Here is a 9927-nt window from a genome sequence, read left to right as displayed (position 1 = left end):
TAAACATAGCCAGACTAATCTTCTAAGTGGCCCAGGGCAAACACTTTTGGCCCCCTCTTAGACACACAGAAAGAAAACAAAACCTTTACGTCATTGGATTAAGAAACTTCATCTGAAAGACTGATATGTCAGTGTTGTTGTGGTTGGGCTGTACAGTTTTACATGACCATTTACAGTTTCTGGAAATTCTGCAAAGTTTTGTGGCTTCAGTTTTGACTTCAGTGTGGGGACTTGTTTTTACGAAAGTGTCAGATCTTCATCATCATCATCATCATCACCATCATCATTATCTTTATTTATAAAGCACTTTAAAAACAACCACAGATGACACAAAATGCTGTACATTAGAACTAAATAATCACAGTTTCATAAGATATTAATAAAAGCCAAATAAAAATAATAATAATTAATTCATTAGTTAATAAATAATTTAATTAAAAGAGAAACTAAGTCTCACTGCAGTCAAAAGCCAAAGAATAAAAATGGGTTTTAAGTAGTGCTGTCAGCGTTAATGTTGTTAAAATGACGTTAACGCCATAACTGCATTAACTTGGCAAATCTCCTAGTGAGTTAGCGCGGATCGCCCCATTCATGGGGCTGCATGCCATCAAAGTGTTAGCGCGGTTAGCTCGTTAACACGTTAGCGCTGTGCAGCCCTAACTCGCTAACGGAGATTTGCCGCGTTAATGGGGTTATGGTATTAATGTCATTTTAACAACATTAACACTGACAGCACTAGTTTTAAGATGTGTTCTAAAAGGGGGCTCTCTATTGTGCAAGGGCAAGTTATTCCATAATTTAGGAGATCTGTCTCACAGCATTAAACTGTTATTTATGAAGTGAGTGTTAAAAAACAAGTGCAGTTTAAATCCATGTTTATGTCATGTTACCTCTTTGGATCACTTTCCTGTGATCATAATCAGCTGTTTAGTCTTGCCTCAGTTGCATCACCATAAGCTCTCACACAGCCAAGCCTCAGTCACTTCAGAGCCCTTCACACTGATTTAAATTCTCTCCTGGAAGCCTAAATTACCTTAAAGTTGATCCAAGTCTTCACTTTTTGATTTTATTATCTGCTGGATAGGAGCTTTACTTTTTGTCCCCACAAAGTCACTGCAAACTGACTGTCCCCATAACACTGATAAACACCTACACTACACACACTCACACAGATGGTTTCCATTGTGAATTCATTGGCAGATTGGTATAATGTGTGTTTGAGAGTGTCAGGCTGTGAACAATGACTCTGACTGTGTGTGTGTGGGGGGGGGGGGGACAGAGGCAGTATTGTGAGTCCATCCAGTCATACAAAGTAAGGTCAGAGTCATTAGAGGAGTGGGCAGGATGGACGCTCCACTGTCATAAACATTTGGGAACAGCTCATAAATCAAAGTATTCACCATAACACTGCACTTACGTCTTTTTAGATAAAAAGCCGTTAACAAAAACTACTTTGTGGAAGTACTCCTGTTCTAGTGTGGCTATAAGCATTTTACCAGAAAGTCTCCAACCCAATGTTAAAGTTAAAGACTTACATTACCATTAGCATATATTACATATATTTTAAATGATCTATTCTTTCCTCTCTGAGGGCTGCAGGCCTGCCTCCAGAGATGGAAAACTACTCGAGTATTTCCTCTTGTTGTTTTTATCTTCTCTTATCTTTGGTTCATTTGCAGGAGCCAGCACAGGTGCTGATATCAGGTGCTTTCCAGGTGCTTCAGCTACTGTTTGTAGTCCCACTCACTGATTCCTGTCCTTATATGTTAGAAACGGCATCTCCTCCACCTCTCAGTGCTCTCCACAGACTGTATATAAAGGACGCACATGTGCTTCATGTGGGACGGACTTCACTGCAGACAGATTGGCTAACCGTGCATGCTTTTAGCTACAAACATAAGGCCTGGGGCCAGAATCGGCCCGCCAAAGAATTCAGTCCGGCCCAATCTATGGCTTTCAAAAATGTGAAGGTGGCCAGAAATTTCGGTCTTTGAACTGTTTTTATAAGTTTTACAGCTTTTCTCCTGACAGTAACCTCCATCATGGTCAAATACGCCAAAATAACAAAGTAATAGATGTAAATGTTTAAAATTACTGTAATTTTAAACATTTACTGAGCTCAGACATCAGCTGACAAGCAGGATCATTTACTCACAGACTTCTACACAGTCAAACCACAGGAGTCACCCCCTGCTGTTGTTGTGCGGTATTTTCTGTTGTGTTGCATTCAGGGCCCATGGAAACCATACAACCTTGCAGCTCCAGTCTGACTTAAGGTTGTGTCTTTTCAGATCAACACAGAGACGTTTTGGACATAAAGTTCACTTCAGAAGGATTTAGGTTAAACATGTGGACCAATGAAGAAGAGCATCTCTGACCAGAGCTTTACTGACCCACAACACAGCATGTGCTAGTTTCTCAGTGAAGGCACTAAAAGTGTGATATGGCCACTGTCCTGTCAGCTGAGACAGTATGGTCAGCACTGTACTGAGAGACAGATGTTTGATTTTTCCTGTCCTAACTGAATAACTTTGCTGTGTTCATTCAGAAAAATCCTCTGAATAACCACAGAAAGCTCTGAAAGTGCTAAAAGCTGCTGACCTTGGATCGAAGCCAGCAGTGAGAAAATTCCTGTATTTATTATAGAAGCCACACAGGAGACGAGGGAAGTTTTCCCTGGATGGTGTCCAGGCATTAATGCCCTGCAGGGTTGAGGCATCCTGAGGAGGATGTGGGTTTGATTCCTGGTAAAGTGTGGTCACGGGGCTCTCAGTGCTTTCTCTGCACCTGCTTTACAAACATAGGACGGACTTTGGACTTCACAGCACTGATTAACGTCTGACTGCTGGTTAATAAAAAGCTCCGCAGTCACAATATGCAAGGTTCATATCCTCTCTCTGTGCATTAGTCTCTTCTTGCCTGAGCCAACTTGTTTTCTCAGCATTACTTATGTTCTTTTACCTGAAGAATCTGGATAAACTGAGCTTTTAGCCCTCCTTGAGTTAAAAAAAAAAGTCTGCAGTGGAGCCCTAAAGAATAATGTGTAAATATGTCTCCTTTAAACTGAATCTGGTCGTCTTTATGTATCCCAGCTGTGTTCCTTTCATGGATAACATCACTGAATTGCTCTGCCAGCCTCTCTGAGTCAGCAGTCAGTCCCGCAGCCTGGCCACTTGGATCCAGTCATTATTCTGGACTTTGCCTTGAGAGCCAGAGCAGCCCCAGGCCCAGCCCGGCACTAACTACTGAGCCTGTTAAACCACACAGTCAGACCCACCCAAACCCAAACCCAGAGCCAAACCAGAGCACACCAGAGCCAGGACGCACCAGGCCAAGAGGAAAACGAAAAAGCACAGGATGAGCGTGTACTCTGCTGCAGGTCTGCAACACTTTTCTGAGCAGGAAAAAGTGCTTGTGGATGATCAGGAAAACTCGGCAAGACCCAAGTTCATGATCCAAAAAACTAAACCTTATGAAACAGTACGTTTCCAAACTTACAGTAAAGCAGTCAGAGGTGGAAGCAAAGTACACTTACCTGATTACTGTACTTCAGCAGCATTTTCAGGTATTTACTCGAGTATTTATTTTAGTCCCAGCATTAAACGCAAACACCTCAATGTCCTCTCGTCTCATTTTTCCAACCAGGCACATTACTTTAGCTTTAAGACACCGAAGGGGAGTTTTTATTTTCCCCTCCAAACATCGTAAGTGACTCGCAGGAGGAACAAAAACACAGAAGATGATCTTGTTGGAACATCCATCACTGCTTTTAATGCTGACGCAGTCAGCAGAGTATACAGAGTATTTTTAACACAGGTACATGCGTGCGTAGTCTGTACAGCACAACTGACCACAGTGATTTAGAGGACCTAAAAACAGGCAAACATAACACAAAGATAATTTTTTATTAGATTTACAGCCTCAAAGTGACAGAGTAGACAGAGTGCACATCACAGGAAACAACACAAGAATAAAAGAGCTGAAGTAAAAAACTGCAAACATTAAACAGAAGATTTAGGTTCCATCCCCGTCTGCTCCTGTCTGCATGACATATATCCTCGGACAAGACCAAAACCCCAAGCTGCTCGCAGTGCATCCATCAGAGTCTGAATGTGTGAAAGAGGCCAAAGTTCTGTAATGTGCTTTGAGTGCTCAGAGTAGAAAAGCGCTGTATAAGAACCAGTCCCTAAACTCAAAGCAGCTCAGAGTTCAGTTTATTTATGCAATAAAAATAAAATCCTGAGAGCTCCCATAAAAATGAAAAACAAAAAAACAAAAACAAACAGAGCAAGACAGCTTCTTCGGATTTTCTGACGGTTAGTGCCTGCATGACTGTTTGCATTTAAATATTTGTTCTGAACTTGCTAAATCTGCCCTGCCCTCTGCATCCTCCATATAATAATACAGAATAACTTCACTGAAGCTAAAAATGTTCAAACAAGAACACTGTAAACACCTTACAGTGAATCTGATGCAGTTAAATTCATACTCATTTAGAGTGAGTTATACTATCATAAAGAAAGGCTGCACGTTTCCTCCATGTGTTTGTGGATGCAGATGTTTGACCCTAAATATGCTCACAGGTGTTGTTGAATAAAAGGTTTCTTTAAGATCGTGGTGAGTTTAATGTACGTCAACTTGTGTTTGTGGCCTGGAAAATATTTCACCTGTGGCTGTGATCTTGAGTCTCTCTCCTGCTGGAAAACTCAAACTTCATGTCAGAGTTTTCCCGCTGTGGTGTTTCTGCTCGTCTTGCACAGCTGGATGTTTCATAGTGTGCTGCATGTTTGGGGTTGTTCTTTCCAGGTCCTCTTCAGCTGCGGGAAGCCAACAAACCATGTTATGCAAATTAGAGCTGAAGTGACCTTGAAGGCTGAGACAGACCGTCTGAGCAGCTCAGAGGTCATTTCACAGCCATCAGTCTGTGAAAATGTGTGTTTGAGAGTGTCATGGGCCCCCAACTACCAGCTGATTATTAAAAAAACAGGCAGGTTCTTAGGGTTACTGAAGTTGGGCTAGCTGGTATATAATGATGTGCTACGTGATCGCTAGTGACACAGCTATGTTAGTATAATATAAACAGTCAAGCTGGAGGGTGAATGCTAACTTTTTTCCACTCAATAAAAGTTAACGTGAGAGTTCCCGAAGGTTTGGGACAAATTTAATGGCATGGCAGGATGCTGTAAACGGACCGAACAACTGAGATAATCTATCCACAATACGAGGTTAGTCATTAATATATTGCTGCATGGGTTGGGCTGTAGTTACATCGTAAGGTTTTAAAAATGGCGCTTTAAAATGAATAGCGATAATAATAAAAACCGTGAGAGGCCGACAGTGATCACTGACTGTTTTAGGGGCTTGTTGAGATTAAATAGAACAAGATACAAAGCATTAAAACATGTTAAATACACAACAGCCTTATTAAACGCAGGGTAGTTTGGGCCCGGAAGCAGAATTCATCACGTCATCACTTAAAAACCGGCTATAAAAGGTTAAATTTAAAAAAAAAAAATATGAAAAAGTGTTAATCAACAGATGAGCACAGAGAGTACATCTCGTCCTCAGCCTCAGGCTCAGGCTCACCTTCACCTGCACAGTTATGATCCAGGTGCTGTACCATCATCTCCATCCAACAGACTATTCAGATATGCATAAACCCAGCAATAACAGAGATGTTGAAAATCATCTGAGGTGGAAACAAAACCATGGAGTTTCAGTAAAACCGTCTGTCAGGACACTGCAGCAGCTCTGTAATATCACCAGACTGAGCATCAGCCAATCAGTGTGAGCCACACAATGCACAAAGGTGTTGGGTGAAAACACAGGTACAGTTAAGGCAGGTCTAGTTTAGACTTGTGTAATGCATTTGCTTCAAGTTAAAGCCATGGTTTTCAAAATAAAAGCACTGTTAGAGACGTTAATGTGGAGGTCTGATTTAAAAAAAGAATTTGCAATTGTTTGTGTGTCAGTGTGTATGTGTGTGTGTATGTGTGTTAGTGTGTTAGTGTGTGTACTTGTGTGTGTTTGTGTGGTAGTGTGTTAGTGTGTGTGTGCTGAAGCTCTGGACCTGCCTGCAGGTTTTCTGGAGTTCAGCAGAGTCAGAGTGTAATTTTGGCTGCTCTGTAATCACAGAGCTCCTGCAGGGCGGCGTGATAACGCACCATAATGCTGCCTCAGTGTCATCCTCCCTGTGTGGGCTCTCATCGCATGTAATTCACCTCTGAGTGTGTGTGAGTGTTTTTGTGTGTGGTTCTTTCAGCGCATGTCCTGAGGTCACATGGGCTGCAGACTTGTCCTCAGACTGATTAAAGGTTTGTTTAAAGAACAGATTCAGTCTCAAAAGTCTCCAGAGTGCAGGAAGGGAGGCGTCTGAGGAACTGCTACACCCAGGAGTACAAGTACATTCTAAGTACTGTAAGGACTGCAGTGTATTTTATCAAAGTATCAGACAGTACTTCAGGAAAGATTAAATTTAAAGTGAACAGCAGGTTCGTCTGTGGGTGTGCAGATGAAGTACCTCAGGTTTGTACTGCAGTACTCGCAGTAGTGAATGTAGAATGTAGTTTCCCTCCCAGATCTTCAGAGTTGTTCCAGCTGTTCAGTCTGCAGAGAGGACGAGGTCTAACTATCCCTGACCCTCCGCTTTCACTGCAGTCAGCACAAAGTGTGTGAACCTCACGCACACTCAAACACAAAAACACAGACACACACACACATACACTCACACACAAAGACACAAAGACACAAACACACACACGCACACACATAGATAGCCTCCTCCCTCCATAAAGAAAGTCAGACGCACCGCAGAGTCAGGAATGTGGAGTTTACATGGGCAGCTTTATTTGGCCTGAAGAAAATGTTCCAGAAGCCACATCCCACACACACACACACACACACACACACACACACACACACACACACACACACACACACACACACACACACACACAATAAAAGCTCCATCTGTTATTAACATTTAATAATTCAGTTCATCGGCACAGAGCAAAAAGTTTGTGGGAGGAACTCAGCTGAAAACTCAAGTCAGTAAGGTTTCATGAAAGACACAAAACAGAGAAAGCCAGCCAACAAACACAGAGGATAGAAAACAACCATAAAGAGGAAAAAAGTTCCTCTAGTGTCCAGGAGAGGTAGCAGTGAGTTCACTCCCATAGACTCCCATGGTAAAACTAATAAACATGTGTACAGCTTGATACACAAACTGTTCCGATCTTTATTGATAATTTTCCCCTTCCTTCATAACATTTTCAGAACTCACATTAACACTTAAAGTTTGCATTATTAGGGGCGTGGTCTCTGTGATTAAGAGGTGGATGGTGACACAGTTCGATGTAGCTGCTAGCTGTTTGCTAGCTTCACCTGAACTAGACCTCTGGGCCATGTTTGCGCTGTTGGACATCATGTGACCAATAATATGGCTGCTGTGAGGTTACTCTACTAGCAGACCGTCCAAGAAGGTGGAGCTACACTTCAATAGTGAGTGAAATTCGAGTTTGATTGGATGTTACATGTTATGTTAGCAGGAAGGTGTGTCTGTGTGATGCTCCCACACAGTCTAGGATGCTAGACATACAAAATCCATCCATACAAAGTAGTCAAACCCAGTGAACGATATCATGATAGTTGTGTCCATCTTTTATATACAGTGCAGGAAAGCACCTGCTCTGCTGGGATTTGGAAAACAAATATGAATCCAGTGGATTATTTTGTCTGTATGACATCACTACCTCCTGCTGGATCTCTCTAATGCTTGACATATTAATAACAACATTTTCACTCATTTCTGAGGAGTGTTGTGGATTCTCCACATAACTGAGGTGTCCACAGACTTCTGAAGGTGGAGTTTCCTCCCTCAGAACTTTTGGCAGCAGTAAACGAACATATGCTGCTTGATTTGGAGTGCTTTTGTGAAGTTGACATTCACTTTGTTTTGGTCTTAGAAACACATTTGATTTGTAGGCGTGTACCAGCCAATGTGACCAAAGAGATTCAAAAAGACACAAAACAGTCAAAAATCCACAAAAATTACAACAAACGGGTTTAAAACAGACACCAAAGAAGCAAACCAGATGAAAACAGCAAAGAAGAAGAAGGCGGTAAGAAGGAACACTCTGACATGTTGTTGTTCCACTGATGTCATGGCAACACACGTGGCGCTGACTCACGTCATATTGAGCGCATATCTGCGTGGGCTGCTGTCATCTCACACACACACACACACACACACACACACACACACACACACACACACACACACACACGCACGCAGTGATGTAAATCGGGGATGTAGATGACATCACTCAGCATAACAAGCAGGGGAGCTTTGGTATTGATCATGTTTTGAAGGATCACACAGAAAGGAAGTGATGCGTGAGGGCAGGCGGCAGATGTGCAGCATCTGCAGACCCTGAGCGACACACCTGCAGCGAGCAGCCGGGAATGTTGTCGGTCTTTAACCCCAGCCCTGCTGAAAGCTCAGTGAGCAGTTAGTCACGTGATAACCACAGCCCTATCCAGGTCGCAAACAGGACGTTGTTGACGGTCATGTGGCAGGAAGTTTTCGGCCCCTTCCTGATTAAGGCGGACCTACAGAAACGCGTCAGGAACCCATCGCTGTGCTCACAGCATTGAAACTCAAACACTTCCACCCACGCCGAGCATTTTCTCCCCTCCTCAGAGCTGACCGTCCAAACAGAAACCAGCTCTGTCTCCATGAAAACACCCACAGCTTCCTCTGATGCATCGCCACAGGAGCGCATGGATCCAGATCATGACGTCAGTCCACAGCCTTTACACTGTGAGACCCTCTGCACTGATGGCTCCACCCGCTCCAACTTTCTGACCCGGAGCTCCATGGTTCATCCAAAAACGACTCAAACAGGAAGAGGAAGCACTGTGTTTGTTTGTAACCTGTGGTTTGCACATGTGCACTGAAGTCTGATTGGACACAATGCTCTTGTCTCTTAACCACAAACCACCAATCAAGCTCCTCCACCACCAGCCTAATTTCCCCATCTAAACATTGTCCGATATGGTTGGACGAGAATAAGGAGATGCAGCAACGCTGAGAAACGCCGCCTCCTCCACCATCATCATCATCATCATCATATTCTGGCTCCAGCGGGCTCACACTGCTTTCTGAGGACCTCCTGTTTACAGGAACAGACCACAGACAGAAACCAGATCCTGAAACAGGCATCAACAGGACGCTGCTGGGTCGGGTCAGGAGTCCTTTTTTAATATCTTAGATTATCTTGCTCAGCTTTAAGCAGTGATTTTTTCTACATTACTCACTAAAAGTGACATTCACTCAATGATCTTAAACATTTCCCCTGAGTTAAGTTTGTGTTTGTGAAGACCACAGCCTGTAAAGATGGAGGGAAGAAGAAGAAGTCTGAGATGAGAAGACGTGGTCTGAGAGCAGTACAGGAGGCCATCCACACCCATTGTGAGCAACCGTCACTGAGCAGAACTGGTGGCCTATGAAACCAGCCGTCAGCAGTCCTGAAATCCCATCCCATGCAGTTCAATCCTGACTTTCGATCAGAGACCTTCAAATACAGACGAGTAACAACGACAGGTGAAACAAACAATCGTGGCACGAGCATCTACCAGCAGTGCTGAAATCTACCGCTGACTGACAGACGAGGTGGTGGTAGATCCATCTGAGGGTTACCTACTTAAACCCAAGCCTGGAGTGGTGACCAGCCTTTAGCTTCAAAGTCCACAGTTTGAATGGACTGAGTGATTGACTCATCAGCTGCTTTAAAACAGATCACATCGAACTAAAAGGTAAAGAAAGCAATTGAAACAACTCAAATTCTCAAGTGAATAAACCTCATCCAAGGAGGTCATCAATCACGCCAACTCTGCGTCTCTGAGGCCGGGATGGGAACAATTGGG

General features: G+C 43.2%; 1 long non-coding RNA gene across 1 annotated transcript; it reads right to left on the bottom strand.

Moving 5' to 3' along the window:
- Positions 1–3861: 3861 nt before the first annotated feature.
- On the bottom strand, positions 3862–6747 carry LOC134630249 (uncharacterized). The gene is made up of 3 exons (XR_010094269.1): positions 6521–6747; positions 4668–4817; positions 3862–4106 (listed from the first exon to the last, which is right to left on the bottom strand). It is a non-coding gene; the product is annotated as an uncharacterized LOC134630249 (long non-coding RNA).
- Positions 6748–9927: the final 3180 nt, after the last annotated feature.

The sequence above is a fragment of the Pelmatolapia mariae genome, linkage group LG7, assembly GCF_036321145.2.
Source record: "Pelmatolapia mariae isolate MD_Pm_ZW linkage group LG7, Pm_UMD_F_2, whole genome shotgun sequence".
NCBI lineage: Eukaryota > Metazoa > Chordata > Actinopteri > Cichliformes > Cichlidae > Pelmatolapia > Pelmatolapia mariae.
This window is presented reverse-complemented; position numbering and strand designations above follow the sequence as displayed.